This window comes from Lygodium microphyllum, chromosome 10, assembly GCF_053477565.2.
Source record: "Lygodium microphyllum isolate KBCC chromosome 10, Lygodium_microphyllum_v1.1.10, whole genome shotgun sequence".
Lineage (NCBI taxonomy): Eukaryota > Viridiplantae > Streptophyta > Polypodiopsida > Schizaeales > Lygodiaceae > Lygodium > Lygodium microphyllum.
This window is the reverse complement of record NC_141144.1, coordinates 137,239,208-137,248,050: the sequence shown is the minus strand read 5'-3', so window position 1 is coordinate 137,248,050 and position 8,843 is coordinate 137,239,208.

Below are 8,843 nucleotides of genomic sequence, written 5' to 3'. Positions count from 1 at the left end.
GGTGGTCCAATTCTTGGAGTCGGACGGTCTGCGACTTCGATCTGACTCCAGAAATTGGGTGGTCCTATTCTGGGAGTCGGACAGATTGGTCCGATGATGCAGACAACAGTCCACGGGTTGCGCACGATGCTTCAAGGTCAACGCCTACTCCCTCAAATCATCCTTGCCTTCCAAATAGGTGCAAAACAATACAAGGAATCACCAGGCATACCTGGAATCAATGTGGCGCTCGAATCGGTTGGTACTTCAAAGATCTCCTCGCAGCTCTCTCTCTCTCCCCCTGGCTCTCAAGCTCACTCTCTTCTCAGAAGCCAGAATGTCAAATGTGGTCTTTCCTGGTTCTCTAGGCCTCTTATTGCCCCCTCCCAGACTGTTGTAACCTCAGAAATTAATCCCCCACACTCTTCCAGCTAAAAATCTGAATCTGTGCCCCTATTTTCCTGTTTCCACCAGTAGCAGAATCCTTCTATTTTCCTTCTTTTTCCTATCCTAATCTTAACCTAATGCAACAAAAATCAAAACCATGGATGGAGATGGATGGTCTTGCTATAATATTCAACAACAAATCAAAATACTTACTTGCTTCGAGGATTGAAACCTCCTAAATCTCCTAACTATCTCGAGCACCAGTTTGGGCTGCAAACCCTACTTCTATGCTCGATTCTATGCGCGCGGCGATCAAGGCTTGATTCCGTATGTCCCGGCAATGGAACCAAAATGAAGGGGAGCTATGGAGCTCTACCCCGAGACCTACGGACCGCTTATTGATCAAGCATTTCAAGCCGAGCAGCCATGGCTACCTCTCACATAGCTGACATGCAATGCCTACCTTACGGGTGTAGTGAGCTTACATTGATGCTTGATCGAGTTCCCTCCTCTCTCTTACACTCCAGTAGTTCCACGATCCTTGTAGCAAGCTCAAGCAACCTCAAGCCCTCTCCATCAAGCTCCATCCTCCATAGCCCGCAAGAGAAGAGAAGAGAAGAGAAGAGAAGAAGAGAAGATGAAGAGAGAAGATGGGGAGCTTGTTCTCCACAATCCCTCACTCTCACACACTCACTTCCTCACACTCCCTCAATCCCTCACTCAAGCACAAGCAAGAAGGCAAGAAAGAAGAGAAGAAGAATAATAAGCTTTGGCCACACACAAGAATGAGCTTCTCATTCACTTTTGAACTTTATATACATGCCCTACTTTTTGGGCGGTCACCCCACTTTTTACATGGCCAGCCATTAGCCTAGGCCCTCTTTTCCTATTTCCCACTGTTCTAACTTATCCCATTCCCGACTAATGCATAAAATTTGCACAGGAGTGAGCTTGGCACTCTTTTACAAGGATTCAGGAGCGCTTTCACAATTAATGGTGCGCTTTTACTCTTTTCTTTTCTCGAGGCAACATTGAGGCCTTCTAGGGAGGTCGTCATTCCAATTTTTCAGGGTCTGACCTCCATCTGGGGCGCCTTTTCCTTCCCTTGTCATGTGCCCTTTTGGTTATCTCCTTCTTCCATTTTCCTGCTTCTCTGCTCCATTTTTCGATCCTCTGTGCTGCGGTAAACACCATCACTGAAGGATAAGCTTGGTACAAGCTTGGATCCCCTATCATTAGTGGAAGCATTCGAATGCTTGAAGTCTTCATCCATTGGAGTGCTTTAAGCAATCAAGCTTGCTTGATGGAGCAATTATTGGCATCATGATGGATCATGCTCCAACTATCTTATCCAAACATTGAAGAGGCATGTCAATTTAATATTAATATCTCATCTTAATCCACTTACTGAGCTTGATTCCTTTTGTTGGAGAGATTAAGAGTTCACTCCTTCATTATATGCATGTGCCTACTGAAATAAATATGTCATTTGCCTTACGATGCATCATGATTAATCCTAGCTCAATTGCATAGATGGGACCTTAAATGGGCCGGCACTGGCTATGGCACTAGCTGAACCTCATGCTCATGATAGACAAACACACCCTCACGGCCTCACGGACTAGGAGCATCAATCTAATGCTAAAGGAAAAACTGCCCTAAAGCCTAACCTATGCATTTATAGTTTATAGTCCAACATTTCCCTTTCTATAAACTCCTCAGAGGGAGAACTCTCTCACATTGGCAATGCCACGATCACATACATGGAGGCAACCTCTCGATAGAAACACTGCGGCCTCGGCCCCACTGCAACTCTCCTACATTGCAGGGATTGGCCCCTTGATGCACTGCTCAACATATAACACAAACGAACACAAACTCCTCTCTTTTATATTTCTCGTATTTCTAGGAAATATACCATGTGTCCTCATTTAACAGTCCCTTAGGGGAGAGAGAGGGAGGAGAGAGAAAGACTAGATTTCCATCTCTTCATTCCCACAGCCATTTCACGGGCGAAGACAGGCGATAAGACCGGCAAAGAGGGAGAAGATCGGGGGTAATGTCAGTTGCATAGGGTGTTTGTAACCTGCCAATCCAAGATCCATCCATGGAGGCGCAAGTTTCGGCGTGAAGATGATGTCGCCTTCTTCATGTTTTCATCCTCTCGTCTTCTCTCTCCACGTTTTTTGACAAGGGATGCATAAAATTTTTGAAGGTGGGGGGACCAAAGGCTCCAAAGGACACCCCTTTTGGTCTTCTCCAATGTCCACCTTTTCATATCTTGACTGATTCTTGGCTCCTTCCTTGTCTGGGCTCCGATTCGAGTGTTGTAAATTTTTGCGTGTCCAGCTTGACATCCCGCATTGATTGGCAACACCTGACAACCCACATGGCAGTCTGAAAAATTATCAAAAATCCACAAGTGTCGCTCGGGCGCCTTTTAAGAGTCGTATTTCACTTGGTTCTTGAAATCGTCCTAGCTGGAGCCATCGCCTTCGATGTTAAATATTTTTCCCCTAAATTTTGGATTTTTTGGCAAATTTTAGGCACATCCCGGGCTCAAAACTCCGCTCTCATTGGCAATCACAGGATAGGGTGACTCAGCCCATCGAATCCCACAATAGATCTGCACAAACAACCAAAGGAAGCATCAAGCTGATACAAAATAGACACATACTAAAACACAGCACAGTGCTCACCCTACCCCCTGACAGAACCAAGGCATGAAATCCACAAGGAGTAGGCCTAGCATAATCTGATAAAAGGTCCGAAGCTAGTCACTAAACTGACAGCTCCAACACGGCCAAACTGGAAAAACCTATCAAAGAGGTTGCCCTAAGTGGTGGTCTGAACTACCTACCTAACTAAGGACAACACAACTAGGAGCTCCTACTAGACGAGGACTCATATAGCCTGGTCAAGAAGTATTTCCATTTTAGCACATTTCTTCTTTTAAGTTTTTATGTTTCCATACTCGGGCATGTAAAAAGGAGGGAGTTGAGCATAGTGACCCAAGGAGAACAGGGCATCGGCTCAGGTCCTGTCTCAATACCCAAGAACCTACCAAGCCCTCGCAAGGCGTCACTTAATCCTTTTCTGATGCTCACTTTTATTTTCCTCCAACCTTCCTTATTGTCTTCTTTTCTAGCAAGATGCCACCCCTAGGAAGACAAGGCATCGGCCTCGGGTCTGACTCGTCCCCAGGAACCTACCAGGCCTTTGCAAGGCAATGATCAACTGCTTATAAACTTTCCTTTCTTTTCTTTTCTATTTTTATAGGGATTAGAACCCCTTTTTACACACCTTTGTATCTATTTTTTTCTTTAGGATATTCAGGGTTTATTTTCCTCTTTATCATCATCATTTTCTTTTCAGCAGGCTCTTCTATCTACCTCACAACTAACAAGAACTCCTAGAACGGCTGCCTAGCAGGCTAGTAGAAGAGGATCACTAGAACTGCCTTCTAAAACAGGTCTTTTGATGGCTGGTAATGTTTTTACAAGATGCAACGACTACTCAAAACTCCCTCAGACATACCTAACCTAAACCGGGGACTTCATGCCTTGGACGCCGGTCCCCAACAAGAAAAGAAAATCCCCCACAAGTACACAAACACATATAGAAAAAAACACGGTACTTGAAAAGGAGAGATATCACCTGGATAGGGCCACGAGGAGCTCCCACGCAACAAAGGCTCCTTCCAAGCTCTTCTTTGAACTTGTCTAGCACAAGTCTAAAACAAAAACCATTAACTGCACCTCTACTAAACAGACAACTGGCCCTCTTGGCCTAATGAAATAAAGCGTTTCACGAAAAAACCGATCGGTCCTCTTAGCCTAACGAAATCTGGGCATAATATCCAAAGCAGCTAGCCTTCCTAGCTTAAAACTAGAAAGGTCATTTTAGTCCACGTAGTACTGATGTCCTTAGCATATACATCACACCCTACCAGACTACCCAAGGTGCCAAAGATAGCATATCATAGGTCGACTAGCCCCATGCTACTCATGCAAGTTAGCTAAAAGCTTGATCTTGTATTTTTTGATATTAGGTTTTTGTAGAGCTACAAGTCCAAGCCTTTCCATAAATACCTCATCAATAAGGCCGATCCCTTCTTGGGCACTATGAGCTGAATGAACCGTCTCAATGGGCTTGCATGTCCTACATTTATTATAATCCGAATAAACTGGTCATTCAAGCAGCTGAGTGGCTCCTTTGGGAGAACAAATCATGGCTTTGTACTCATTCGAACCTCCCCTATTTGGGTTTTCACATAAATCAGTGCTGCGACCCAAACTAGGTAGAGCTTCAAGCCTAGGCACATCACATGGGTGTATCCCAAGGCAGTGTATATTGTCAGATGTATATCCAGTCTTATCCTCTTGGGGGTTCGACAAAATATATCCAGATGGGATCCTTGGCCTTGCATCCGACACTCCTGGCATACTTTTGGAGATTTTGGGTCCCCAAAACCATCTCATATTTCCCTTAATATTCCTGCATTCCCTCAATTTGCTGCACTGGTCTAATGAAACTCAATGCAAACTTATTCCTATGGCCAAATGGCCTCACATCCTTATGACCTTTGTGAAGCACAGGTGGACTTTTAGAATTTTGCATCCTCTTTACAAAAGATGTCTTTACTTGTTTACGTCCATACTACAAAATTTTCCCCATAAGATGATTTCTCTTGGGTAGAGACCACACCAAGGTGAACCTCGGCCCATGCCATCGTATTAGAGGATGGGGTAACCACTAATTGGCTACTCTTTTCATCACATAAATTATCTTCTGTAGAGGACTCATGCTCTACATAACTAACTAAGTCCATTAGTAATTTTTGTATGGGGAAAGCCAAGTTTTTCCATCCTTGAACAAACCCCATTTTATGGATAATTTAGGATCCCTTTAAACCCTCGATTCAAAAATCGCCACTTATAGGCAGCTCCCGGTAGACGCATCACTGATGGGACCTGAAATGGGCTGACACTGGCTATGGCACTAGCCAGACCTCATGCTCATGAGAGACAAACACACCCTCACGGCCTCGCGGACTAGGAGCGTCAATCTAATGCTAAAGGACAAACTGCCCTAAAGCCTAACCTATGCGTTTATAGTTTATAGTCCAACGTTTCCCTTTCTATAAACTCCTCAAAGGGAGAACTCTCTCACATTGGCAATGCCACGATCACATACATGGAGGCAACCTCTCAGTAGAAACACCGCAGCCCCGGCCCCATTGTAGCTCTCCTACATCACAGGGATTGGCCCCTTGATGCGCTGCTCAACATATAACACAAATGAACACAAACTCCTCTCTTTTATATTTCTCGTATTTCTAGGAAATATACCATGTGTCCTCACTTAACAGTCCCTTAGGGGAGAGAGAGGGAGGAGAGAGAAAGACTAGATTTCCATCTCTTCATTCCCACAGCCATTTCACGGGCGAAGTCAGGCGATAAGACCAGAAAAGAGGGAGAAGATCGAGGGTAATGTCAGTTGCATAGGGTGTTTGTAACCTGCCAATCCAAGATCCATCCATGGAGGTGCAAATTTCGGCATGAAGATGATGGTGCCTTCTTCACGTTTTCATCCTCCCATCTTCTCTCTCCATGTTTTTTGATAAGGGATGCATAAAATTTTTTAGGGGGTGCGGTGGGGGGGGGTGCAAAGGCTCCAAAGGGCACCTCTTTTGGTATTCTCCAATGTCCACCTTTTCATATCTTGACCGATTCTTGGCTCCTTTCCCGTCCGGGCTCCGATTTCGAGTGTTGTAAATTTTTGCGTGTCCGGCTTGACATCCCGCATTGACTGGAAACACCTGACAACCTGCACACTAGTCTGAAAAATTATCAAAAATCCACAAGTGTCACGCAAGCACCTTTTAAGAGTCGTATTTCACTTGGTGCTTAAAATCATCCTAGCTGGAGCCGCCACCTTCGATGTTAAATATTTTTTCCCTAAATTTCGGATTATTTGGCAAATTTTAAGCACATCCCAGGCTCAAAACTCCGCTCTCATGCATTTTCTAACATTAATCCCTTCTTGCTCTTATGTGCTTGGATAAATCCCAAGTGAGTAATAAGCCTTTGTAAATGGGTAAATAGCAGTCAGCGAGTCACTCGATTACTAAGGTAATCCCTATCCAAGCTCTTCTTCATCCTATCCAATGCCTCATGCTGATTACTTAATAAAAATGTCTACCATGTATACTTCAGTTGAGAAAAAAAGGCCATGCCAAGTCGGGTGGTATGCTAAACTAGAGGTGACCCTCCCTTACCACTTAAGACCCTAAAGGGGTGCACAACCTGGCCTGGTAGGAACTTTGCCTTCCTTTGTGATTCGGGGCTCGATACTTGTATGAAAATGTGAGCACTCTCCTATGGTGACTACCATTCCCAACGAAGTGATCCCATTTGGACACCCTTTCAATGCTTATGGTATCTATGTATGACACTCGAAGTGTATGCAATGAGAAGAGATGTATGGCATGAGCTCCACTTACGTAGTGATGATGGAGCAGATGGATATGTAAATGTGATTAAGATGGTGATCAATATGCTCAGTATTTTATTTATGATATTTCTCAGGCCCCTCTCTCTATGAGCTAGTAAAATAGTGCTTTTACATCAAGGTACACATAATGTTTTTAGTCACCAGTCAATCAAGTCAGTCATAAAGATTCAATTATAGAAAATTTTGTATTATGCCTAGGAGTCAATCAAAAATCTCCTAAATCAAAGCTACAATCTAAAACTTATGGCCATTTTTTGCATTGAGCTCATTGTGGATAGGATGTAGACCTCTCCAAGATAGACACAGAAATCCAATTGCAAAAAAATCTAATAATTTTTAATCACAAAGATTAATAGCTCATCTTGAAGAGGGCTTCCTCCCTTCTATTTGAATAAAAAATCTCAACCATCGGAGTTTCCCACCAAAAGTTACACCCCATTTCCTAATAGTAGATCCTATGGACTACATCCAGATGACTAGCCAAAAAGGAAAAAGTAAGGTCCATGAAGAATTCCAAAGGGAGATTAGAGACTCCAAGATCTCCATGAATGATGAACCTAGTTCTACACAAGATTAAAGACTCCAAGACCTCCATGAATGGTGATATACATGAGGAAGTGCCCAATATGGATCCCTACAGCTTGCTCAACCACACTTTATGTAAACATGAGCTTCATTACATGGAGAGGCATAATGATATAGTCACCAACTATTAAGATAGCAAGCTCAACATGTGCGGACATTGATGATGGACCGCATGGCTAGATAGGTCTACCCATCTACACTTTAGCATGTTGGTGGTCATTATGACACTCGCATGGCCACTAACTTATCACTTATTATATTTAGTTTGCTACACCTACCAACTGGCAAAGATATAGTGCCAGTTGATTAGTGTAGTCGGTTATGCACTGTTTGACTTAGAATGCCACTTTTATTTATGTTGTATCTTATTTATACTTTGTGTACATTGTACATTGTGTGGAAGAAGAAGAAAAATCAACAAGAAAATGTTTTGGCCTCCATCTCTCTTCTTGTGTTCTTGAGTGAACTTTCTCTTGTGTATACACTGCGTGTTTGGCGCAACAGCTCAAGCAAATCCCCCCATCACGTGATTCTTGACATGGTATCAGAGCCGTGCCACTGAGAGAGGCTGATTTTGAAGGCTGAAGTGAAGGAGAAGAAGTAAGGTTGGAGCAAGCAAGCAACGGGTAAGAAGCTCTCCCATTCTTCCACTCTCACTTGGATAGTGCTTGTGGAGGCACCTGAAGTAGGGTAGAGCAAAAATCTCAGATTGCTGTGAGATTTGGTATCCAAGAAAAGCACTTTATATTCTAAGGATAGGTCCTTTAGGACTTTCCCGCTGTTATTTTGGGCGTCTGAGGCCGTTTCAGGCTCTGTTTTAGAGCCACAAGGTTGCGGATAGTAGTTTCAGGGTACACTGTGATTTCAGTTGTATTGACCGAAAGTGGGTGCATAGGTTACAGATTGTGAATCTGTAAATTTTTAGGTGTTTTCAGGAAGCAAACATAAGCTTTAACTGAAACAAGTTGCAGATTACATGTACTATTGAGCAATCGGTAAAAAAGGTTGCTTGGTGTAATGATGTGCACGTGTTGTGAAAGATTGTAGAAGACTAACTTCCGTGTGACGAACTTCCTCATTGGAAAGGACCTTTATGAGTTTGTTTCAGGTGAAGAAAAGGAGCCAGAGCTGGGTATCCCTTCGACTATGGATGAATTAAAAGCATGGAAAGAATGGAATGCGAAAGACAAAAAGGTGATGTACTGGTTATCTGCAGTCATTGATAATACAATGTTGGGACATATCAAGAGTGCAAAAACTTCACAAGCAATTTGGACAATTTTTAATAACATGTTTTTAGTAAATACAAAGGCATGAAAGATTCAACTCAAGCAAGAGTTGAATGCCTTGAAGAAAGGAAAAATGTCTGTCAATGA